At 47.2% G+C, this 26,785-nt stretch overlaps 1 protein-coding gene across 2 annotated transcripts in view; it reads left to right on the top strand.

The window, feature by feature from the left end:
- LOC138670826 (retinol dehydrogenase 7-like) overlaps window positions 1-26,785 on the top strand; it is a 125,338-nt gene that overhangs the window by 76,833 nt on the left and 21,720 nt on the right. The gene's annotated exons all lie outside the window — the stretch shown is intronic.

The following is a 26,785-nucleotide window of genomic DNA, read 5'->3' as shown; positions in this document are numbered from 1 at the left end:
GTCCCATTATGGGGCAGCTACTGGCAAGCGTCAGCAGGCTGTATTGGCTATGAAGTGTTTGGGCGACAACAGACACACCGCGGAAGTTCTGTCCGAGTTCTTGCAGAAAGAAACGCAGTCGTGGCTGGGCACAGTAGATCTTGAGGCAGGCAAGGTAGTGAGTGATAATGGAAGGAATTTCATGGCTGCCATCTCCCTTTCCCAACTGAAACACATTCCTTGCCTGGCTCACACCTTAAACCTGGTGGTGCAGTGCTTCCTGAAAACTTATCCGGGGTTATCCGACCTGCTCCTGAAAGTGCGTGGACTTTGCTCACATATCCGCCGTTCGCCCGTACACTCCAGCCGTATGCAGACCTATCAGCGGTCTTTGAACCTTCCCCAGCATCGCCTAATCACAGACGTTGCAACAAGGTGGAACTCAACACTGCACATGCTTCAGAGACTGTGCGAACAGAGGCGGGCTGTAATGTTTTTGTGGGAGGATACGCATACACGGGCAGGCAGTAGGATGGCAGACATGGAGTTGTCAGGTGTGCAGTGGTCGAAGATACAAGACGTGTCAAGTCCTTCAGTGTTTTGAGGAATGCACACAGTTGGTTAGTGCAGACAACGCCATAAGCATGAGCATCCCCCTAATGCGTCTGCTGATGCAAAGTTTGACGCACATAAAGGATCAGGCGTCTGCAGCAGAGGAAGAGGAAAGCCTTGATGACAGTCAGCCATTGTCTGGTCAGGGCAGTGTACAGGACGAGGTAGCGGGCGAAGAGGAGGAGGACGAAGAGGATGATGGGGATGAGTATATTTTTGAGGAAGCTTTTCCGGGGCCACTGGAAATTGGTGGCGTGGCAAGGCCGGGTTCTGGTTTTTTGAGGGACACAAGTGACGTAGATTTGCCTGAAACTGCCCCTCAACCAAGCACAACCACAGATTTGACAACTGGAACTTTGGCACACATGGCGGATTATGCCTTATGTATCCTCAAAAGGGACACACGCATTACTAAAATGATGAACGATGACGATTACTGGTTGGCCTGCCTCCTTGATCCTCGCTATAAAGGCAAATTGCAAAACATTGTGCCACATGAGAACTTGGAACTAATATTAGCAACCAAACAATCAACTCTTGTTGACCGTTTGCTTCAGGCATTCCCAGCACACAGCGCCCGTGATCGTTCTCACACGAGCAGCAGGGGGCAGCAGACCAGTAGTGTTAGGGGTGCACACATCAGAAGTGGCGGTGGACAGAGCGGTTTTCTGACCAGGTTGTGGAGTGATTTTGCTATGACCGCAGACAGGACAGGTAGTGCTGCATCAATTCAAAGTGACAGGAGACAACATTTGTCCAGTATGTTTACTAACTATTTTTCATCACTTATCGATGTACTACCTCAACCGTCATTCCCATTTGATTACTGGGCATCCAAATTGGACACCTGGCCAGAATTGGCAGAATATGCATTGCTTGCCCGGCAGCTAGTGTCCTATCAGAAAGAGTATTCAGTGCTGCAGGTTCAATATTAACCGAAAAAAGGACTCGTCTGGCCACCCAAAATGTTGATGATCTAACCTTCATTAAAATGAACCACAACTGGATTTCGAATTCTTTTGCCCCACCTTGCCCGGCCAACACCTAGCTTTCCTATGAAAAGGTATCGCCTGTGGACTACTCTGAATGACTTTACCAATCTCGTAATTTGCAGCAGCTGATTGTCCAGCATACGACATGTTTACACCTCCCTAAATGGCCAAACTCCCCACACGGGGCTGTGGTATCGCCACTTGGCGCAAGCACCCATGAGTGCTGTTTGTCTGAAGTGGTGGGTGTGCCCGCTTTTGGTCTACGGCACTGCCACTGGGTCCCTCATAGTACAATAAAGTGTCTCTGGCGGTGGTGGTGCGCACCCAACGTCAGACACACTGTTGTAACATGAGGGGCCCTGGGCATGTACCGCTGGCCACAAGAGAGTTCACCCACCCCCAGCTCAAACATTGCTCTACCACTTGCACAATTCTCTCACAGTAACACCTATGTTTAGTCTATGCGCTGACATCCGTAAATTACTGCCACTGACTATACCATTGTGTTGACATGCATGATGGTACTTAACATAGTCAGGGGCAGTGTCCTATATTTACCCAAGTAAATACTTTGTGCCAAATTACAAGGTCTGAAAATACGCAGAAGAGCCCAACCCTGTACCTAATGATTGCACCCTTTTGGTTTTTCTTTTTGTTGTAATGCGAGACATTAACATGTATTGATTTTTTTGGGACTACTAACTGGCAGACACTCATTACAATCGGCCGCCGCTGACAACACTAATGGTGCCCACTGCCTGTGTACCCCTGCAAGAGAATTCAAAGTGCCTACAGCCCTAATTTATTATGTTAGGCCTTCTAAGCCTGTCTGCGGTCCCTCCTTCCACTAGGCCTCCACTGACCATAACAATGCTGGCCGTGTACCCCTGGAACCCAGCTGAAAGTGCATGGAGCCTCCTTTTTTTTCTTTGTTTTATATTTAGAAAGCCCAGATGAACTACGATGTACCACGGTTCAAGCTACACACTCGACATTTCTTTTGCGAGAAAAGCCATCCCAGCCCTCCACCGGCATGAAAAAGTCTGCATTGTCATAGCACTCAGGCAATCAAACTGTAGAAAGGTGCACCTGACAAGAGACGCATGGACCAGTAGGCATGTCCACAAAAAGTTACGTGTCCATTATGGCGCACTGGGTTAATGTGTTGGATGCATGGTCCACAGGGGACAGCCTACAAAGTCTGTCTGCAGTCCTTAATTCAAATTGTCCTCCGCTGACCACACCACTGCTGCACGTGTACCCCTGGAACCAATTTTAAAGTGCCTACAACCTAATTTTGTTATGTTAGGCCTACTACGCCTGTCTGCAGTCTCTCCTTCCAATACTCGTCCACTGACCACACCACTGCTGCCTGTGTACCCCTGTAACCTTTTTTTAAACTGCAGTGAGCCACATTTTTGGTTTAAGGCCTACTACCTGTGTCTGTCTGCGCCACTCAATACAGCTGTCCTCCTTTGAAAAAAGCAAAGCGTCAATAGTCTTGTTTTCAGCCTCTAGGAATTTTAAAACTGCATTGGGGCTACTACTTTGGTAGGGCCTACTAACGGTGTCTGCCGCCCCAAGGTGTTCCCCAGGTTTCGTCCACATTGCTTTGATCTTCCTACTCTCGTTTAGTAGTTGTTGCAAACTACACTGCATTAGGCCTACAAGTTGGGTCTGGGTTGTAGAGACGGTGTCTTCCGCTCCAAGGTGTTCTCCAGGTTGCCTTTCCTGAGCTTCTATCTTCAGGCTCTTGTTAAATAGTTGTTAAATGGAACAACTGCATTTGGCGTACTAGTTGGTTTGGGGCCTACTAACAGTGTCTGCCGCTCCTTGCTGTTCTCCTGGTTTCCTGTCCTGAAATTCAATTTTCAGGCTCTCGTTAAGTAGTTGTTAATGTTAGACTGCATTTGGCCTACTAGTTGGGTTGGGGCCTACTATCGGTGTCTGCCACTCCTTGCTGTTCTCCTCCACTGAACAAAGCTGTGCCGCCTGTTTACTACGGTTGCCAATTTTGAACTGCATTTCGACTACTTACTGATTTGGGCCTACTCTCTGTGTCAGCCTCTCATTCCAGTTGTCCTCCACTGCAATGCCCCCTGGTTAGTCCTGTGTTACCAATTTTGAACTGCATTTAGCCCACTTTATTCTTTGGGCCTATATCTGTGTTTCCTCCTCATCCTGCCCATTGCCCAGCCAGTGATAGATGAGTCTGCTGGTACATTGACCCATAACGCTACACAGCAAGATTGTGACCCTGCTGAAAGTCAGGTTCCTCTTCCCGCATACCATACCACCTTACACGGGGACAAAGGAAGGTGCAGATGAAAGTGCAGGTTCCTTCATCAGGTGGGGGGAGGAATACTAGTTGGCGACGTCACTGGCACAGGGCCTCTCATAGTACGCAAAAGTGTTGCTGCCGGTGGGAGGCGCCCCCGCCGTGCAAACACACCGCTGTACTTTGAGGGGCCCTGTGCCAGTGCCAATGCCAACGAGTGGGCTCCCCTGCTTGCTCAGGATCACAGCACTTGCAAAGTTGAAATACTTACCTCTCCCTGCTCCACTGCCGTGACTTGGTCCAGATTTACTGGGCCCACTAATTACTTGAACCAGCCCTACCCCCCACAACTTTAGCCAAATGAACCCCAATTTCAAATGCCTTCCAATTATTATAAGCTAAGTTACGATTGACAAGCTTCTGTAACAAGAATGGATGTTTTTGCCATTAAAATGGGCAGTGTTGGTGTTTTCCTGGCCTCCACTCACTGCCGACTATGCTCCCCCATTGACTTGCATTGGGTTTCGTGTTTCGGTCGATCCCCGACTTTTCGGGATAATCGGCCGATTCCACTCGACTTTTAAGATAGTTGGGTTTCGCGAAACACGGCTCGACTCTAAAAAGGTCAAGGTCGCTCAACCCTAATGCCGCCTGGTTAGTCCTGTTACCAAATTTGAAATGCATTTAGCCCACTTTATTATTTGGGCCTAGATCGGTTTCCTCCTCATCCTGCCCATTGCCCAGCCAGTGCTAGATGACTCTGCTGGTACATTGACCCAGACCACTACATTCCCCTTGCACGCTACACAGCCAGAATCAGACCCTGCTGAAAGTCAGGTTCCCCTTCCCACATACTATACCACCTTACGCTGGGACAACGAGGAAGGTGCAGATGAAAGTGCAGGTTCCTTCATCAGGTGGGGGGAAATACTCGTTGGCGACGTCACTGGCACAGGGCCCCTCATAATACGCAAAAGTGTCGCTGCCGGTGGGAGCCGCCCCCGCTGTGCAAACACACCGCTGTACTTCGAGGGGCCCTGTGCCAGTGCCAATGCCAACGAGTGGGCCCCCCTGCTTGCTCAGGATCACAGCACTTGCAAAGTTGAAATACTTACCTCTCCCTGCTCCACTGCCATGACGTGGTCCACGTTTCCTGGGCCCACTAAAAACTTGAACCAGCCATACTCCCCCACAACTTTAGCCAAATGACCCCCAATTTCCAATGCCTAACTATTATTATAAGGTAAATTACGATTGACAAGCTTCAGTACCAAGAATGGATGTTTTTGCCATTAAAATGGGCACTGTAGGTGTTTTCCTGGCCTCCACTCACTGCCGACTATGCTTCCCCATTGACTTGCATTGGGTTTCGTGTTTCGGTCTATCCCCGACTTTTCGCGATAATCGGTCGATTTCACTCGACTCGACTTTTGAGATAGTCGGGTTTCACGAAACCCGACTCGACCCTAAAGTAAGTCGCACAACCCTAGTAGCGATTTCCACTGTCCAACACCACCTTTCTTTGCAGGGACAGTGGAGTTTTCATTTTTGTGCATTAGCTCTGTAGCTTATTAGGCTGCCTTTTATTATGCTTAAACCTTCTTTCCTCCAGACGTAGAGGATGCCCCCTTTTCCCTGTCTCAGGTCTATGAATAAAAAAAAAAAAAAATCAGAAAGGTCTTTATACTGTCCCCTCATATATTTATTCATTAAAGTAAGATCACCCCTTAGCCTTCATTTTTCCAAACTAAATAGCCCCAAGTGTAATAACCTATTTTGGTATTGCAGACCCCCCAGTCCTCTAATAACCTTGGTTGCTCTTCTCTGCACCCGCTCTAGTTCAGCTATGTCTTTCTTGTACACCGGAGACCAGAACTGTGCACAGTATTCTAAGTGTGGTCGAACTAGTGACTTGTATAGAGGTAAAATTATGTTTTCCTCATGAGCATCTATGCCTCTTTTAATGCATCCCATTATTTTATTTGCCTTTGTAGCAGCTGCCTGACACTGGCCACTAAGGCCGGCACCACACTCGGCGTAAGACAATATGGTCCGTATATTACGGCCGTAATACGCTGAAAAGTCCCCAAAATAGTGGTCCGTAGCTCCTCCGTAGGCAGGGTGTGTCAGCGTATTTTGCGCATGGCATCCTCCGTACGTAATCCCTATGGCATCCATACTGTTTTTCTCGCAGGCTTGCTAAACCGACATACAAGGATATACAAGGGATCCATGTGTTAAAATAAAAAAACATATATACTGTATGTATGTAATATATATATATATATATATATATATATATTATTTTTTTTTTTTTTCATACAGCGCAAGATAACTTTAAAGCCGGTAATTCAATGACCTATATTTACCTTCATTTGCGGTGAGGCGCCCTCTGCTGGTTGTTCCTCGAGCGTGGGAACTTTCCTAGAAAGCTCCCAGGCTTGAGTTCATATGAGGACAACCAGCAGAGGGCGCATCACCGTGAATGAAGGTAACTACAGGTCATTGACCTACTTTACCTTCATTCCCCGGGGTTTTACAGCCAAGAGCACCGCTGCATTAGCAGAGCTCCTGGCTGTAAAATATTTTAACCCCTTCAGATGGATTTACATCGTGGGATGTTACAGATCTTCGGAAGGTATGTATATTGTTGGTTTATTTTTTCTTTGTTACAGAGCGAGGGTCTTCAGAAGGATTGAGCGTAGAATAAAATATTACACCAACCTTTGTTTTTATTTCATTAAAATACTTTTAAATAATGTGTTTGTGTTTTTTTTTTAACCCTTTACTAGTATTGGATTAATAATGGATAGGTGTCATAATTGACGCCTCTCCATTATTAATTTGGCTTAATGTCACCTTACAATAGCAAGGTGGCACTAACCCTTCATTACCCCATATCCCACCGCTACACGGGAATGGGAAGAGAGTGGCTAAGTGCCAGAATAGGTGCACCTTCCAGATGTGCCTTTTCTGGGGTGGCTGGGGGCAGATGTTTTTAGCCGGGGGGGCCAATAACCATGGACCCTCTCCAGGCTATTAATATCTGCCCTCAGTCACTGGCTTTACTACTCTGGCAGAGAAAAATGCGCGGGAGCCCATGCCAATTTTTTCCGCCATTTAACCCTTTAATTTAATAGCTAGAACGCCCAAATTTTGCATGTACACACTACTAACATTAGTAGTGTGGAATATGCAAAAAAAATGGGGTAATGAGATGGTTTACTGTATGTAAACCATGTCTCATATGATGTCTGGTTTAGGAAGGAGATGGCAAAAGCCGGCAATTGAATTACCGGCTTTAAAGCTATCTAGCGCTGTATGAAATAATAATATATATACATGTATGTGTCTCACTGATAGTGTGTGTGTGTGTGTGTGTGTGTATATATATATATATATATATATATATATATATATATATATATATATATATATATATATATATATATATATATATTCTATACTATGTGGCTGTCAGTGTGATTTTACTGTACACTTTCATTGGCGTTTTTTTGCGCAATACGGTGACAAACGCAGCATGCTGCGATTTTCTACGGCCGTAGAAAGCCGTAAAATACGGCAGATAGGAGCAGGGGCATAGAGAATAATTGGTACGTTTGTTAGGCGTGTTTTATGGACGTATTTTATGCGCTCTTACATCCGTAAAACTCGCTAGTGTGACGCCGGCCTAAATGTGAGTTTGTCATCCACCCATACTCCCAGGCCTTTTTCATTGACTGTTTTGCCCAGAGTTTTAGAATGAAGCACATAGTTATACATCTTATTACTTCTACCCAAGCGCATGACCTTACATTTATCCCCATTAAAGCTCATTTGCCATTTATCAGCCCAAGCTTCTAGTTTACGTAAATCATCCTGTAATATAAAATTGTCCTCTGTATTGATTACCCTGCAGCGTTTAGGATCATCTGCAAATATTAAAATTCTGCTCTGTATGCCCCCTACAAGGTTATTAATATATATGTTAAAAAGAGGGGCCCAATACTGACCCCTGTGGTACCCCACTGCTAACCGCGACCCAATAAGTGTGCTCCATTAAAGGGAACCGGTCACCCCCAAAATCGATGGTGAGGTAAACTCACCATCAGGGGCTTATCTACAGCATTCTGTAATGCTGTAGATAAGTCACCGATGTTACCTGAAAGAGGAGAAAAAAAGGTTAGATTTTACTCACCCAGGGGCAGTCCTGCTCCGATGGGTGTCTCTGGTCCGGAACAGCGCCTCCCATCTTCATTCCATGACGTCCTCTTCTAGTCTTCAAGCCGCAGCTCCAGCGCAGGCGTACTTTGTCTGCCCTGTTCAGGGCAGACTAAAGTACTGCAGTGCGCAGGCGCCGCGAAAGGTCAGAGGGGCCCAGCAACTGCGCACTGCAGTACTTTGCTCTGCCATCAACAGATAAAGTACGCCTGCTCTGGAGCCGCGGCATGAAGACCAGAAGAGAACATCATGGAATGAAGATAGGAGGCGCCAGAGCGGACCTGAGACACCCATTTGACCGGACCGCCCCTGGGTGAGTATAATCGTCCTCTTTTTCAGGTAACATCGGGGGCTTATCTACAGCATTCCAGAATGCTGTAGATAAGCCCCTGATGATGGTGAGCTTACCTCATCATCGTTTTTTTTTTTTTTTTTTTTTGGGGGGGGGGGGTGATAGGTTACCTTTAATAACCACCCTTTGTTTCCTATCCCTGAGCCAGCGCTCAACCCACTTACACAAATTTTCCCCTAACCCCATTATTCTCATGCCCACCAGGGCTGTGGGGCACTCAAAACCGGGTCGGATAGTTCTTACGGGAAGTCACTGGGCCGTGGCCCTGGTTGTTCTCTAAAATGGGGGAATATGTATATGAGATTCAACGTGACACCACCTGTGGTGTTCGGCAAAGCTGCTAAAGAAGACCGCTGGGGCTGATGGTGACGCAGCTGGGATGGTTGTGCTCCACACAGGTGGAGCGGGACCCCAGGGCTATCGGTCCCATTTGTCAGGCTTCATGTACCTTGTGGTGTAGGACTCGGGGCACAGGAAATCACTGAATGACACAAGGGCTGAAATTTTTAGTGATGAGCAAATATACTCGTTACTCAAGATCTCTCAAGCATGCTCAGGGGGTCCTCCAAGTTTTTTTTTTTTTTTTTTTTTTTAGTGCTTGGAGTTTTTTTTTCTTGCCACAGATGAATGATTTACATCTGGTAGCCAGCATACGTACGTGTGGGGGTTGCCTGGTTGCTAGGGAATCCCCACATGTACTTAAAGGGACTCTGTCACCTGAATTTGGAGGGAATAATCTTCAGCCATAGGGGCGGGGTTTTCGAGTATTTGATTCACCCTTTCCTTACCCGCTGGCTGCATACTAGCTGCAATATTGGATTGAAGTTCATTCTCTGTCCTCCGTAGTACACGCCTGCGCAAGGAAAGATTTCCTTGTGCAGGCATGTACTACGGAGGACAGAGAATGAACTTCAATCCAATATTGCAGCCAGCGGGTAAGGAAAGGGTGAATAAAACACCCGAAAACCCCGCACCTATGGCTGAAGATTGTTCCCTCCAAATTTAGGTGACAGTCCCTTTAAGATGGCTAACAGATGAAAATCATTCAGCTGCGGCAAAAAAAACTAAAACTCCGAGCACTAAAAATTACTCGGAGGACCCCCGAGCATGCTCAAAATCTCGAGTAACGAGTATATTCGCTCATAATTTCTTTTCCTTTACATGATTGATAGTCCAGACCGGGGTACTGCTAACAGACTGTAACGGAGAGCTGGGCAGCCTGGAAGCAATTTTTGGATACACCTGACCAGGTAGGTACAGAGGCCTTCCTTTTGCGCTGTCCTCCCTTTTTTTTTTTTTTTCTTTTTTTTTCCTTGGTGCCTAACAGCTCACCCTCCTGCTGCTGTCTCTCTCCATTTTTAAACTCACTATTGCCCACATGGCAGGCAGCTAGAGCCTATCACAGGTGCTGCTCCTTTGAGTTGGCTCCAGGCTCTGGTATGCTGCTGTGCCACTGGGTATTAGATCTGGCCAGGAGACCTGCAGTCCCCTGCCCTCCGGATTTAGCTGCCAGGACTTCAGTACCCACGCAACCACGGACTCATGTATCCAGCTCCTGGCACTCAGCTCTGGGGCGAGTTTAATCACACCTCCACTCCCCAGGTTCTGCTCTACTGCTCTCCTACTGACACCTGGTAAGGGGAACCCTCCTTGCTTCCAGGCATGACATTACACCCTGTGAGGTATTCAATGCCACTGTGGCAACCGGACTCCTGGGGTGCCACACTTATGATGGTGATTCTCCCCTCCCCCTATGGCAGGTATCTGACTTGGGATCTTCAGGTTCATTGCTCGGATATACTTTTACTTTTACCTTTGGCAGGTTAGCTTTGCTCTCCATAGGGCCTAGAACAGGGGCAAGTCTCTTCCCAAAAGTCCCATAAGGAAGGGCCTTTACCACTTCCACTGTATGTTTAATCTTCCCACATGGGGTGGAAAAGGTAACCTCCGCTGCCACATACACTTGGAGATTAACCCCCAGCCCCACCCGTATTCAAACAAACCCCTGGGGTTTTTTTTCTGCCCACTGGCAGTGTCTGTAGGCTTCCTCAGTCCAAGGGAACCCCCCCCCCTCCTCCCAGTCTCATACACATTGACTCGTACCTGGCACAGATGTGGTTCACTTTGTGCAGAGTTGACTGGATCAGTCAAGTAAACCTGCAGTTCATGGGATCAGCAGTTGGCAGCCACATCTCCTGGTACCACCAGCACCTTATGGCGGTACCACCTCTGGTTTAGGGGATACTGGGCTCCCATCAGTTTTTGCACTATTTGGAATAACCCCAGCAGAGGGTCATATCTTTCCCAAGCTTATAGGGCCTGGCATGATTCTTTCAGAGTCCCAGATAGCCTGATTGTGGCTAACAACCTGAGCTAGGTTGCCCAAGGCACTCTCCTTCAGCATACGCCAATAGACTTGGCAGTATTTTAATCAGATACTTCCTCCACGAAAGAGGAGCCTTAAAAATCTATAGATCACACCATTGAGAGTTAGTATATTTTTCTTCTTTCAGGAAAGTGTCCAGTGTTTCTTTATCCAGATGGATAACAAATGATTCTCAACTTAAGTGAGCAAGCATGTCTCCAGTCCTTTAGAGCTCATTCAACCAGAAAAATGTTTAGTTCGTGGGCAAAGCACACCATCACTGGTGGACACATACAGTTACAGTATATGGGCCTTGTGCGGTCCAACAGCTCATCATAATGCACTGGTTTTTTTTTGGGGGGGGGTCTGGAGGTAGTGGCTCCCTTACCACATGGGCCACTATCCGGTTGCACCAATGATTTGTCTGCCCCTGTGTACCAAATTGATAGATCTGGATCTCTGTGCAGCCCCTCCCATACTTCTTTAAGCATTATAGGCTGAGTATCAGATGCTTTGGACAAGCTGACACTGATGCTGGTGTTTTGTGGGTCCCCCAACCCCACTCTAGCTTTTGTGCACAATAAGGCTTATCAGTAGTAGCCTTCTAAAAATTTAGGCTATGTGCACACGTATTTTTGTCCACTGCGGATTTTTCCGCAGTGGATTTGATAAATCTGCAGGGCAAAAACGCTGCAGATTTACTGCAGTTTTTCTGCAGTTTTCACTGCAGTTTTACATCTGCGGTTTTCCATAGGAGCAGCTGTAAAACCACAGCGGAATCCGCAGAAAGAAGTGACATGCTGCGGAATGTAAACCACTGAGTTTCCGCGTGTATTTTCCACAGCATGTGCACAGCGTTTTCTGTTTCCCATAGGTTTACATTGTAATTTAAACTCATGGGAAACTGCTGCGAACCCGCAGTGTTTTCCGTATCGTGTGCACATACCCTAACTCATTTGATTAATTGCTATTACCTGTCCTGTTTCAGGAGAGAATCTCCCTTTTGTAATGCTGCTTTGGACTGAGGGTAAGAAACTGCACCTTGTCTGACGTCTGTCTTTACAAAGAAATAAACAATAAATATTACATTTCAAGGTGCTTCCCCAACATTTTGACAGTAACAGCCATGGAAATTATCATTCAGCAGATAAATAATCTTTCAGCTGATACATGCTGCCCATGGATTTTTATTAGCACTGTGTTTTTGACACTGAACCAATGTCTCTCGTGAAGAAAAAAAAAAACAAACCTGCCATGATACTTTTTTTTTCATTTGAAAAAGGCACAGGTTTGGCATTGAAACAGTGCTAACAAAAACCTATTTAATTATGCAAGAACTTCTTTCCAGCAAAGCTGCCTATTTTATGGCCAGACATGTCAATCCATGGCAGGGAAAAGCTGCTGGGTACCCGCCTGTCTGACTACTCTACAGCAGTCTCTGTCTCCAGCAGCTCTTAAAATGTTTCTCAGTGTTTTGCAGTCAAACATAACAGGCTGAGAAGTCAGTGCCTGATACATGCTGCTCTGTCAACAGCATGTATTGGCAGTCAGGTTCACTTTAGCTAATTTCAATATAAACCGTTCTTTAGCAATGGTTACTAAATCTAAATTGTCACAATTATTAAATTAGGACAGTGAACTTAATAATTTTCTAATTATATGCTGCACACATCTCCAATCTGTAGTTCTCAAGATGTTACAAAAGAAAAACTTATATCTGGCCCTGATGAAGATAATTTTGTGTTACCACCTAATCTGTGAGCAGCACAGTGTAGATCCAAAGATCTGGATTCCAGTGACATGACACTTGGCCTGCTTATTGTGTTTATAAAATCTCTGCTTTTTCAGCAGGAGATTACTTGACATTGGTATTGTCGATAACCAGGTAATAGGTACCTGGTCTCCGACCCTCTCCCCACACCAAATAACGACACGACTCCCAAATTGGATAATAATAATTGGCCACAGCGGCATTTAACAAATACAAACAAAACACATAACAGTAAAACCAGCTGGGAAGGGTCCTTGAAGCTCAAAATCTGGTGTTAACCATTGGAGAAAACTAGTGGACAGAAAAAAACAACCATAATTTACTCTCAGCCGTTACCCCACTGTCTCGAGAGCACCAAAATCCCCCGAAGGGTTAAAATTGTCCACTTCCAACTTGGGAATCTGGCCCACCATTGCCAAGATTCCCCCAAATCACCAGACCCAAAACCAAAATTTATACCAACTGAAGAATCCATATCCCGACGGATCCCCAGGCCAATTTAGCACCATCTCCAAGGATCCCTCCAACGCCACAACAAGGGTACTTGACCCCCTCAAGTACTCGAGACCCCACCACCCTTAACCACTATGGCTCTTTCGATTCCATTCTGCAACCCCAGGGCCCACAAATCAATGCCCACCGCGTTCAAATGGACACCATCACCCAGAAGAAATTTCACTCCATGTTCAACTTGAAATGACGAACTGCCAGGCCCCCATTTCGGACAATAAAACCAGATACTGCCCGATTTACCTTGATGTGAGCTTTATTAAACCTAACCACTGACCTAGCATGCCTCCAACTTCCGCGGAACAATATCCTATACACTATAGCCATCTCCCGAAAAGAAACTCATAATCTGAGTAAATCATGCTTATTGTCTCAAATCAATTCGCGAAAAGGGCGAACTCCCAAATCTTTTCCCCAACATGCAATACCAAAATATCAGGAGGCCTGTCCAAGCGAACCCCATTATGCACCTCCTGCATGACTATTCCAGCCCAAGCCCTGAAAACCCAACCACCTGTCGAACGTCTGCACGCTTCGCGCCCCAATAAACTGAGTGGCCGACAATCCAAACCAACAGTGAAGTTGAACCTGGAAAACATAAACAACTTAAAACCGTGCAGACGAAAAAACAAACATGTCAACCTGGAAGAAACACCCTTCAAGGTCTAACAACTCTGGTAACAGCCAGACTCCCATCGCCCTATCCTCTGTACCACTGCAGGAGACAAACCACCCAACGCTACCTCTGTAGCAGCCCCATTCCGAAAGGAATAAGGGGCAATCCTGGAAGAATCTAAACCAATGGCCCCAACGCTTGCCGAAAAACAGCCACAAGCTGGCATATGGAAAGAAAAGACCTGTCCTCGTAACACAACAAATGCCCGTCTCTACGCAGTTGTAAACTATCAAACACCAACAGATTGAACACATAATCGAACCTGGAACGGCGCCCAATACCACCTTTTTGCCCTGTCCTGCCTGATAAGTCTTAGACCGCCGAATCCAAAATTGCAGAAACTCCCGCTAACTAACATGTCCCCAGCCCACAGCCCCCCTTGCCGGACTGTAGTAAGACACAAGCTCCCCAACTCTCAAAGCTCAAAAAAAGGCAAGGGAAAAAGCCAGGCAAAAGAGGGCAACATCGAAACTAGAAACACAAATGTCAACCAATTGGGCGCCTAAAAGCTCCAACACCCCAAAAGAAACCGGGCGCCTGCGATTTCCCTCCCCCCCCCCCCCCCCCGGCTACTTGTTCGTCTCAACCCCTTCACCGCTAGCCTCACCAAAAAAAAAATATTTGTCAAATCCTTAAGACCCCAAAGCCAAAAACCAAAAGCCAAAGCCGCTATGAATCTGTCAACCTTCGCCACCGACCATCCTTGATCTGCCCCATGCCTCAACCATAACAAGGCACCCACTTGATCATCGCCCGCATTAAAAACCCCACACGACACCAACCAAGTCTCCCAAAAAGTCCATACCAACCGATAAGCCAGCCACGTACTGGGGGGCCAATGATGCTTGAATTAAAGTTTCTGCAGCCCGGATACCACACTCCAAAGCTCCGCCGGGCATTCCAGACCCATCTCCTCAGCATCCGGAGCCAGCAACCGAAAACTCTCCCACTGAAAACAAGACAGTTGGCAATGCAATTTTGAACATCAGGCACATGAGATGCCGTAACATACACATTAATGGACAAGCAAGATAAAACCAGCTGATGAAAAACCCTAATAAATGGGGGCAAGGATGTCGTTAAACTATTAATAGCACATACGACTGCCATACTATCACAACTGAAACGGATCCTTTTGTTTTGGAAATCATCGTTCCACAGATGCACCGCCACCAAAATCTGGAAAATCTCCAGCAACGTAATGTTCTTCACCAACCCAGTTGCAAACCATTCTTCCGGCCATCTAGTGGCACACCATCGGCCCCCCAAAAAGCCCCAAAACCAATACCACCTAATGCATCAGTAAATAGATCCAAATCTGCATTACCCACCACTTCTTCTATTAACAAAGAACGACCATTGTAACATGCCAAGAAACAGTCCCAAACCTCCAAATTGGCCTTATGTTCACCCGATAAATGAACAATATGAGGGGCCTTAACCCCAGCCGTAGCACTAGCCAGCCTGCATGAAAAAAACTCTCCCCATTGGGATAATCCTGCACGCAAAATTCAGTTTCCCAAGGAGCGACTGAACTTCACGCAACAGCAATTTCTTCAAACGTCTGGCTCGAGCCACCTCACTCCTCAAACCAATCACCTTGTCGACAGGCAACCTGAACTCCCATTGCACTGAATCCATAACAATGCCTAAGAAGGATAGACTCGTGCACGGACCCTCAGTTTTACCCGGCACCAATGGGACCCCGAATCGCTTAGCTATCCAAACAACCGTCTTCAAAAGGACTTCACAACATTGACTGATCCGGCCCAATGCACAGGTCATCCAAATAATGTATCACCGAATCCAAACCATACACATCCTGTACTGCCCATTCAAGAAAAGAACTAAAGGCCTCAAAATAAGCGCATGACAACAAGCAGCCCATCGGTAAACATCTCTCAACATAAAACTCCCCGTTCCAATAACAGCGCGAGGTTGTTAGGCTATCAGGGTGGACCAGCAATAAACGAAAAGCAGACTCTATATCGGTTTGGGCCAACAACGCGCCCCTGCCACAACTACGCACCCACCGAGCTGCCTCATCAAAAGATGTGTAAACCACGGAACAAAGCTCTGGGTCGATCCCATCATTCATAGACCTGCTCTAAGGATAAGATAAGATGCTGTATAAGCCTAAACTTGTTAGGCTCTTTCTTTGGAACCACACCCAAAGACGACACCACCAAGTCGTCCAAAGGAGGAATGGGAAAAGGTCCAGACATCCTACCTAAAGCAACCTCCTTACTCAATTTCTCTGATAAATGCGGTTGTTGTAACTCAGCCGATCTAAGGTTTTTTCAAACTCTAAGGTATAAAGAAAGTGGGAGCGGGTATACAGAAACAATCACTAAAGCCCGCCAACAGCAGCTCCGCCCTATCAGGGAATCTATTTAGATAGGGGACCAACGCGTCCAACCTCACTGGGGCCACCGCTTTTGGAATTGCCATCTGGCTTCCCTTTTTTTCTTAAAACATCTGGAAGCACCATGGGAAGAACCATTGCACTGCGAGCACAAGTGCTTGAACTTACAAGTTGTTCCAAACTTATACTGGCCCTAATTGAACTGCCAGCACATGCCGTGTTTTTGACCTCTGGATTGTCCTGACTGACCCCTGGTACCTGAAGAACTACCTTGCGAAGCGGCCTGGCCGGAAGTTTCGGCCCCGCTTTGAAAGGAATGACCAAATTTTGTTGGTGCCAGAACACGCAGCCACAACCCTATGTCCTTTTGGTCCTAACGAATCGCAGGACAAACCGCCTTCCTTTGTCTAAACTGCTCATCATACCGCAACCATGCTTGGCCCCCATAGGCCCTATGCGCCTCCCCTATGGAATCCATGTAGCAAAACAATGCGGAACAATTCTTGGGAGCCTTCTCACCAATAACGCTTGCCGGAATCGCAAATGCCTGAAGCCAATTCACAAAAGTATGAGGAATAAGGCGCCATTTCTGTTTTTCCTCATCCTGCTTCTTACGATCTTACTCCTTGTTCTTATCCAAATTAAATTTCTCCAATGGCAAAAGCGAAAAAAATCTCCACGTACTCGTCTTTCCAAATCTTTTCATGCACCTCCTTTAAATGAGCCCCTAACAGCCCCTCAAAATAGACATGCGCCTCATCATCCAATCGAATACCACCTTCCTTTTCCTTCTCAGTCTGTACAGATACCGCCTCGGCTGACCTGTCCCACACCACAGAACCGCAAACCCGACAACTCAAGCCCCACATCTGAAGATCCTACCCCAGCCGACAATGGGGACGGCCCAGACTTAACACCACCCAACCGTGATAACAGCTCTCAAACACTCGACAAAAGCTCCCCCACCTCTTCACCACCCACATCAGCCCGCACACCAACTTACTATGACCTACAGACCCCACAGCCTGACTAACAGTAACTGATGGAGGCGATAAACGCCAGTAATAAACGAGACACAGAATCATGCTCACCAGGCTGCAGGGGAGCTGTGACCACCCCCCCAGCCGCAGATGCTGTGGTTGTCCAGCCATCTCTTGACCCAGATGCCATCTTTAGACCCTCCTGGAGTTGAGGTGCGCCTCCTGAAGATCTCGCTGTCCCGGCCACTGTAGAGGGCACTGCCATGGAGCAGTCTGCCACAGATGCAGCCTGGTAAGGTGTAGCCCCGAACCCAGGCCCACCATCTATTCTGCTGCCTTCCGATAAAGTCCCATCACGGGGAGAAGGAGGGGGCTGGAATCTCTAGCCAGGTCCAGCAGCCCCGCCGCACCCGGGGCGCAGCCTACCGCTGCATTAAGAGTGCTCCCCTGCTGTCTCCTGCAGACGGAAGTGACAGGCTACCCGGCCTGGTCATCACCGCGGCGACTTGCTACAACATCACGCTGGGCAATGGTGGTTCTGGTGCATGCATGCCCCACCCCACCGCAGCGAGGGGAGAGAAGGCCTGACAGCTGCTGCAGGCCCCAGTGCGGCTGGTGGATTCCTCCCAGACCGCGGCCTGCTTTGGCGTTTACGAGCAGGCACATGGTCTGGAGGGGCTCCTGCGCCGCCGCTGGGATGTCTGAGGCAGGGCGGGGATAGGTGCTCAGGAGGCCTTGTGCCCCAGGACCGCCGCTCACCGGAACCACTCGTCGGGGAACCCCCACTGCCGCTGCCCAAGATACAAGCCACCTGAGCCTCCAACCAACCAGGGGGCTGGTTTACCGCAGCCGGGAAAGCACCTGCTCCAGAGCTCATCACAGGTGAGTGTGAATATCCTGCTCAACGGCCTCCTGAGCGGGAAGTGATCAGACTCCACCCCCACCAACGCTATAAACACTTTCCCTGTGTATTCCCTCCCCCCTATGAAACCCTACCTCTCCTACCCCTTGCTCCAAACCCCCTATCATGACTGCTTCCTCATACGCTGCCCATGGGAGGGGGTGGGGTGGGTTGCTCCAGCCTGCTCTAGAGGACTAGTAAACCTGCAGCTATGTAGTCCTCCATATTCATAAACGTTGTTTATCGGTCGTCCATGACAGCACTACGGAGAGAGGGGATCTGCCCTTCAGGAACAGGAAACCTACAGATACATAAGGGCGGCACCTCTCCCACACATCAGTTGGTTTCCTGTTCCTGGAGGACAGGATTCCCTTCAGATACAAGATTCGTTCACCTATCAATACCCAGGCCAGCTGTCCGACCCAGGTAGCGAGGGGGTCTCCTACCTCGGGCAGTGCGGGTCCCTGGAAGCGCCACAGTGGGTCCGGGTAGGACTCCACGACAGCGGCGTCTGGAGGAGGTCCATCCCCAGTGGCAGCGAGGTGAGTATGTCCCCCCTCCCCCCCCCCCCCCCTTAGGGTCCGTTCAACCTCCTGGGCCTCGGTCTTCCTTGCCTCTGGTCCCCCGTTGGTGCGGTACAGGCTTCCGGGAGCGCCCTGTGCGCTCCTTTCAGTTCGGGGGGGGCTGAGCCGGGGGTCGGACGCTGGCCTTTGCCGTGATCGCCGCTGTTCTGCGGCCGCAGGTGGCGATAGTATAGCGGCGGGTGGCTGGGGGGTCCGGCAACGCCGTCCCCGGCTTCCGAACGCGTCCCTGAGCGCACTGCCCGATACCGGAAGTGACGCGCTGTTGGTCTGCTGGAGCAGGACAGAGCCTCGGAGAGGTCCCATGCGAACCCTCAGCCGAAGACCCATGGACGCAGTAATCAGACGAGTCGCAGATCTAGACAGAACAATCTGGACCGACCCAAACCTCCCCCCCCGGTGATCCGGTACCTACCGCAACTGCCTGGGTAAGAGATCTACGTGAATGTACCCTGATGCAGTCTTTTCCTATGTTTATTTCCGTAGGGGGAAAAAAATGCGCTTGCCCTTTGCCAAACGCCTACCCTAAGAGACTTTGTCAGTCGTGTGCGGCAGACTGTAGGGAATAAATTGATGGGAACACGGTATAGCGGTGGCACCGGGATAAAATTACATAGCCTTTTTCTTCGCTCCCATAGGTGGCCGGAAGAGTCTCCTGATTTTATGTCAAACCTTAGGGAGATTATCAGGAAGGAGGTGAAAGATTCCCTGAAATCCCTGTCCCGGGGGGAGCCTTCCAAAAGAAGGGAGCCTAGCACCTCGGATTCGTCCGCTGGCCCTAGAAAGGAGAATGATTCAGACACCTGTTTCCTCAGCGTCCTCTTCAGAAGGATTCTAATCGTTTCTGTTTACCGCTGGACCAGATGGACAAGCTGATTAAATCAGTTAGATCCACCATGGGGGTGGCTGACGAAAGGCCAGAACTTTCAGCGCAGGACCTAATGTTTGGCGGTCTAGACCCAAAAAAGCGTAGGTCTTTTCCACTTAATGACAAGGTTCAGAACCTTATCAAAAGGGAATGGAAAAAGCCAGAGAAAAAAAACTCCTTTCCACTGGCCTTTAAACGTAGATATACCTTTGAGGACCCCCTGGTGGACACATGGGATAAGGCACCAAAACTGGACGCAGCGGTGGCTAAGGCGTCTAAAAGATTATCTATTCCCTTTGACGACATGGCTTCCCTAAGGGATCCTCTCGATAAGAAGGCTGACTCATTTCTTAAAGGGACATGGGAGATGTCAGCGGGGACCCTAAGACCTGCAGTAGCTGCAACATGTGCAGCCAGATCAATGATGGTCTGGCTGGATCAACTGGGGTCCAAATTGGAGGAGGGATTCTCCAGAGAATCTATGTTAAAATTCCTGCCAACAATTCAGAATGCTGCTGCCTTTCTCGCAGATGCATCTGCAGATTCTGCAAGAATGGCGGCTAGAGCGGCAGGAATATCAAATGCGGCACGCAGGGCCCTATGGCTGAAATGTTGGCTGGGTGACCTTCAATCCAGATCCCAACTGTGCTCTATCCCATGCGAAGGGGAATACCTGTTCGGTCCAGTCCTAGACGAACTGCTGGAGAAAGCCGGAGACGAGAAGAAGAAATTTCCCAGTCTACCGACGACTTCTTACAGGCGTCCCTTCGCAGGGAAAAGATTCTTTCGAAGGAGACCAGCTAGAGACCAGGGCAGATGGGACGATAAAAGGAAGAAAGGTACTGGATTCATGTTTGGAGGTGGGGGACGTCAGGAACCATCCCGTGAGGTCAAAAAACCACCCCAATGACTAGTCGCCCCGGTGGGAGGTAGACTATCTGCCTTCTACCCGGCCTGGTCCAAAATCTCCAGTAGCGATTGGATTTTGGGAATAATAGCTACGGGTCTGCGGCTAGAGTTCTCGTCTATCCCTCAGAATTGTTTCAGAATTACGCCACTCAGGTCCTCTCCAGCTCGATAAGAATGTCCTATCGGAGGTTCCTGAAGGAGGTCAGGGTAGAGGATTCTACTCTCCTCTATTCCTGATATGTAAACCTGACGGCTCCTTCAGAACAATTATTAATCTCAGGGCTCTTAACAATTTCCTGACCGTACAGTCATTTAAAATGGAGACTATTAACACCGCAATAAAGCTACTGTTTAAAAACTGCTTTATGGTAGTATTGGATTTAAAGGACGCCTATTACCATATCCCCATTTATGCAGGACACCAACGATTCCTGAGGGTGGCGGTGCGGTTGGATGGGGTAGTCAGACATTTCCAGTATAGGGCCCTCCCTTTTGGTATATCGGTCGCCCCTTGGGTGTTTACCAAGGTAATGGCCGAAGTTATCGCCCACCTACATGAGTCTGACATTCTAATAATCCCCAACCTGGACGATCTCCTTATCGTAGGTAAAACGGCAGATCATTGTCCAGAACAGTTACATAAAGTAATGTCGGCCCTGGAGCGTCTAGGGTGGATGCTAAATGTTAAAAAATCGTGGCTACAGCCCATGACGGTGCAGCGTTTTTTTTTTTTTTTTCCCTGACCCTGGATTCCCAGGTTCAGGAATGCCGTTTGCCTCATGAGAAAATCGATTGCCTGCACCTTCAGGTGCTGAATGCCTCAAAAAACCCCACCATGTCCCTTAGAAGAGCCATGTGTCTGTTAGTCTCTCTCTCATCCTGTATTCCAGCGGTCTGATGGGCCCAGTATCATACGAGGATACTTCAGGATGAGGTGCTGTTACAACAGAGGTTGGGGGGATGTCTGGAGAGCCTGCTGACCCTATCCCAAGACGCTATTGTATCCCTCGAGTTGTGGCTAGACCGAGAGAACCTGTCCACGGGGGTCCCCTGGGAATATAATATAACTCGTATAGTAACCTCAGACGCTAGCCCTTCTGGGTGGGGGGCTCACATGGGGGATATATTGGTCCAGGGGCTTTGGGATCAGTGTCAGATGGAAATGTCGTCCAACCTGAAGGAGTTAACGGCAGTGGAACAAGCAGTTAAAATGCTCCTTGTCTATCTACAGGGCCACCACGTGCGGGTATTCTCGGACAATCGGGTCACCGTGGCATATATAAACCACCAAGGCGGGACCTGTTCCAAATCTCTAATGTGCGTAGCAGATCGTCTGTTCCAGCTAGCAGAGCAACATCTTCTCTGATTGACGGCTCTTCACATAAGAGGAGCAGAAAACACTATGGCAGATTTCTTAAGCCGCAACACATTGAGGCAGGGAGAGTGGTCCCTGAACGGCTCCATCTTCGACCTCATCATGCAAAGGTGGGGTCAACCGGAGGTAGATCTGTTTGCTGCAAAAGAAAACCGAAAAGTGACACAATTCTGCTCTCTGAACCCCAGAGAAAATCCTCTCCATAGACGCCCTCCTCATAGACTGGAACTTCAGGCTAGCTTATGGCTTTCCTCCCCTGTCTCTATTTCCTCTGAGGAAAATCAGGAAGGACAAGGCCACAGTGATAGTAATTGCCCCCTTCTGGCCCAGGAGGATGTGGTTTCCATGCCTAAAGGCTATGTCAATGTCCGACCCATGGGTCTTGCCAGACATCCCGGATCTCCTATCCCAGGGCCCAGTCTACCATCCTCGGGCGGTTGGCCTTCATCTGACGGCGTGGATTTTGAGCGGGAGCTGTTAAAGGATAGGGAGTTCTCTCCAGGCCTCATTAACACTCTGCTGAAGAGCAGAAAAATAATCACCACAAAAATTTGTCAGGATCTGGAAGAGATTTCTTCAGAACTCGGGGGTAATAGCTGGTCAGTCAATACCGATAGACCAGATTTTGGAATTCTTACAGAAGGGGTTAGATATGGGGTTATCCCCAAATACTCTTAAAGTGCAGGTATCAGCCTTAGGGGCCCTCTTTGGCTGCAACATTGCTGAGAATCACTGGGTCAGCAGATTCATCAGGGCGACAAAACTATCTAGGCCAATGGTAAAGAATAGGGTCATGCCATGGGACCTGAACCTAGTCCTCTCAGCCATGACAGAGGCCCCATTTGAGCCAATTTCTTTAGCCTCTATTAGAAATGTATCTCTTAAAGTAGCCTTCCTGGTGGCCCTAACATTGGCGCGTAGGATAGGCGACATCCAAGCATTATCCAGGGTTCCCCCTTACATGCAGCTTAGGGATGATAGTGATACTGTCCCATGATCCAGCATATCTTCCTAAGGTAGTGTCCAGATTCCACAGAACACAGGAAATAGTTCTTCCATCTTTCCTCCCCAATCCTACTACTAACGATAAGGAAAGGACGCTACACACTTTAGATGTTTAAAAGATGTATCCTGGAATATCTAGCAGTAACTGATCCCTGGAAGATGGGACACGAATAGGGCATTATCTATCAGGGTAGTAGGAAAGGGCATAGAGCATCGAAATCTACTTTAGCTAGATGGATCAGGGCTATCTCGCTGGCATACATGTCAAAGGGCAAGCCGGCGCCTGAAGGTCTAAAAGCGCATTCCACTAGAGCTATGGCGACCTCGTGGGCGAAAAGATTGGCGGTGTCGATCGACCAAATTTGTAAGGCTGCTACTTGGTCTTCTCCAAACACATTCTATAACCACTATAGATTGAACCTGGGTGCCTCTTCTGACCTCTCTTTTGGTGTAAGGGTGCTGCAAGCTGTAGTCCCTCTCTAGTTACTTACTCTCTGTAATTCTCTCCGTAGTGCTGTCATGGACGACCGATAAAGTTTTAGTTACTCACCGGTTAACGGTGTTTCTCGGAGTCCATGACAGCACCTGTACATACCCTCCCGTCTTCTTAAGTTCTGGGTGTACACCTCTTCCTTTATTTATATAATTCACGGGTAGTGAATAGTTTATTATTGTATCATGGTTTATTATGTATGCTATTAACCTTGGTGGTCCTCTTGTGCTCTGTAAACCAACTGATGCGTGGGAGAGGTGCCACCCTTATGCATCTGTAGGATTCCTGTTCCTGAAGGGCGGATCCCCTCTCTCCGTAGTGCTGTCATGGACTCCGAGAAACACCGTTAACCGGTGAGTAACTAAGACTATAACCTTACCTCAACCACTGATGGCTTGCTTTTTCTATGGCAGAAAACTGCAGCGCACACAGTAAACAAAGTGATATTTCTGGAATCGGGACTCTACATTATGCAGCTGTCAGATGGAGTGAGATTTTCCTTAAAGCTTCCTTCAAACTGTACTAACAGCAACCAGAAGGTTGCAGTAAGAATGACAGAAGGACCATAGAATTTCCTGAGCTATGGAGTGTGTGCATTTACGAAACAAGCTTCAAAATTGTCAAGGCATTTTGGTGGCGGAAGAAACATTAATTGAAGTTTTACCTATCCTTTCAGTTGACTTTCAGACTAATCACTACCGTGTGTGTGGGCTAATACGATGGTTTAGTTTGCCTCTTTCACACTTCCATTGGCAGTGTCCGTCCTAATAAGTCGGGAAGACGTACCAACGGATAGTGTTAAAATGCACGCAACACATCCAGTGTTAGGACGGATGCGTCGCCTGAGGTTTTTCTAGTGTAGATGTGGGATTTCATAAGAGACTTTTCCCCGGGTTGGAATATGCTTCCAGGCATGCTCAGATGTAAAAACTGCATCAGTCACTGGATTCCTGCGTTTCACAGTGTGCGCAGGATCCAGTGTCCATAGGCTCCCATTCTGTGGAACGACATATGCCGCAGGAGGCGTCAGAATGTTTTTCCACTGCAGACAAAACGTTTCATAGAACGTTTTCTGGAAAAGACGGGCCGTCAAATTCCGCAGGATCCAGTGCACTATGGACGAAACGTGTGGCCATCCGTCGCTAATACAAGTCTATGAGAAAATGCAGGATCCTGTTTTCTCAAAACGTATCTTGATGGGACTACAAAGACGGAAGTGTGAAAGAGGCCTAAGTTAGTGGTGCTGATTAGTTGTTTAGATTTCCATATATACTGTACTACAGAAGGACATGAGACTGTTCATGTCTATGTAACACATATTTTGTAGCAATTTGGAGGACATTATATAGCAGCATTGAGCAGCGTAGCTGAGAATCCAGTACTGGATAAGGTAAAACACGCTGTAACACAATCTCTGCCAATTTCACTCTGATCTTCCTTCTACCTCCTCTGCCAATTTCTATGGACTTCAACGGGCAGCTTTAATGTTATCCCTCAGTGAACTGGAAGTCTATTTTATTTATTTTTACAAAGATTGATTTTTAGCTGTGTTTCTGACTGAGCTCTAAAGAGAAGTATGTGGATTTGATATACTTCAAAATGGCTTATAGTTGCATGTACTAAGTCTTGAAATTACTTACCATTTAACCCTCCGTCACATACAATATTCGGACTAACGAGTTCACATACAATGTGCCTGTCAGGCGCCTGCTGGAAAAATACCTATAATATCTAATGTTTGCAATTTCAGTGCTCTAAAAGTGATCAGTGACCTTCATAGGGATGTAATAAAAGAGACTACACATAATCAGTTGCAAAAAAAACCATTTACTTAACATAAAACTAATAACTATGAAATACAAACTTTTCAAAACTCCCGCCAAATAGTCCCCAGTTCGACTCTCTCAAAAAAAATGTACAAAGAAAATTTTTGAACACAAACTTAATTTTAAGGTACCTTAAGTACTATTAAAAACATATTCAATCAGAAGTAGATGCTGAGGTTTCCCCAGAAAAGTCACACTTGCAGAGCAAATAGCAAGAATTACACACCATTTTTGCATGTGTCAGGCAAATTGCTTTATGACATTTGAGACATTCATAATTTGAAAGCCTTCTGGTTCCACTTTCCGTTTGGCAGGTGGTACATCTCCTTCTTTTGTGAGGTGGTGCAGATGGTGACTTTTCACCATCATCTTCTGGGCGGAACCTTTTGAGCTGAACTTGAAGGCGAGAGGGGATACCGATTGTTTTCACGCTTCTCCTGCGTAGCTCTCCAAGTACTAGTTCATGGGCCAATTTTTTCAGATACAATCGTCTACGGAGTGGTTCAAGCTTGTTTTCAAGATAAATTACTTGTGAATTTATACCACCCAAATTCAACATAGCAAAAAATATGACCATTGGCCAGCGTTTGATGATTCTGCTGACGTTGAAAGTGGAGCACATCTGATCTGCTGTATCCACACCCCCTTTGGTGGCATTGTAAAATGTAATTATCTCCGGGTTTTTTTCTGCCCCAGTCCCAGGATCGATGGCAGCATCATCATGAAGTGTTGATAGAAGAAGTACGATTTTTTTGGCATGTGGTACATAGGAAACTAAAGCCTTTCCATTATGGAATGCAAACATACTGCTGTACTGTTGTCTCTCTTTCACACTTACAAACTGTGGCGGCAATTCCCTTTTGTTTTTTCTTACAGTTCCCACATATGACAGCTTCTGAATTTTCAGATAATCAATCAGATCACAACTTGTAAACCAATTGTCAGCTGTAATATTGCGACCCGATCCAAATAAGGGTTCAGCCAGTCTTTTTACAACATCAATGGGTTTGTTGCTCACACAGTAAGGACCTTCTGGTTGTTTTCCTGCATAAACTTCCAGGTTGTAAGTGTAGGTCTTACTGGCATCAACAAGGGCATACATTTTTATTCCATATTTGTTTGGCTTTGATGGAATATATTGACGAAAGGCACATCTACCACGAAAACCAGGGAGCATTTCGTCAATAGTGAGATTCTCTCCAGGGTAATAACTTTGTTTACAGTTTACAACAAATCTTTGAAATATATCACGAATTGGAGCAAGTCGGTCATGTGTTTTGCGTTCGGTTCGGGTAGTTCTGTCGTCAAACCGAAGGCAACGAATTAGAATCTTGAATCTGTTTATGGACATAACAAGGCTAAATTTTTCAACTCCATCCCCATCTTTACCCCAAAGTTCCTCCAAACTTTGTCTATTTGCCCTATAAGCTCCTGCAAGGTACAGTAATCCAAAAAAAGCACGCAGTTCTATTTCATCTGTGGGCTTGATGGTTCTGTTGCAGATATACTTGTCCTTTATAATGTCTATATATTGGTTGGTATATGTGACAATAGAGTCCAGAATGTCATCTGTAAATATACTGTTCCAGCATTCAACTGCAGTTTTTGCATTACGTGCAGTTCCTATTACTGCAGGAAGGTGAGTACTAATGTTTAAAGGTTCCCTACGTTTTTTCTGGAATGGCTTCTTGTTCCATTTAGTATTTTTATCTTTTCCAATATAATA

Source organism: Ranitomeya imitator, chromosome 3 (assembly GCF_032444005.1).
Source record: "Ranitomeya imitator isolate aRanImi1 chromosome 3, aRanImi1.pri, whole genome shotgun sequence".
Classification (NCBI taxonomy): Eukaryota; Metazoa; Chordata; class Amphibia; order Anura; family Dendrobatidae; genus Ranitomeya; species Ranitomeya imitator.
Note: the sequence above shows the minus strand (reverse complement) of the source record. Positions and strands in the feature narration are given on the sequence as shown.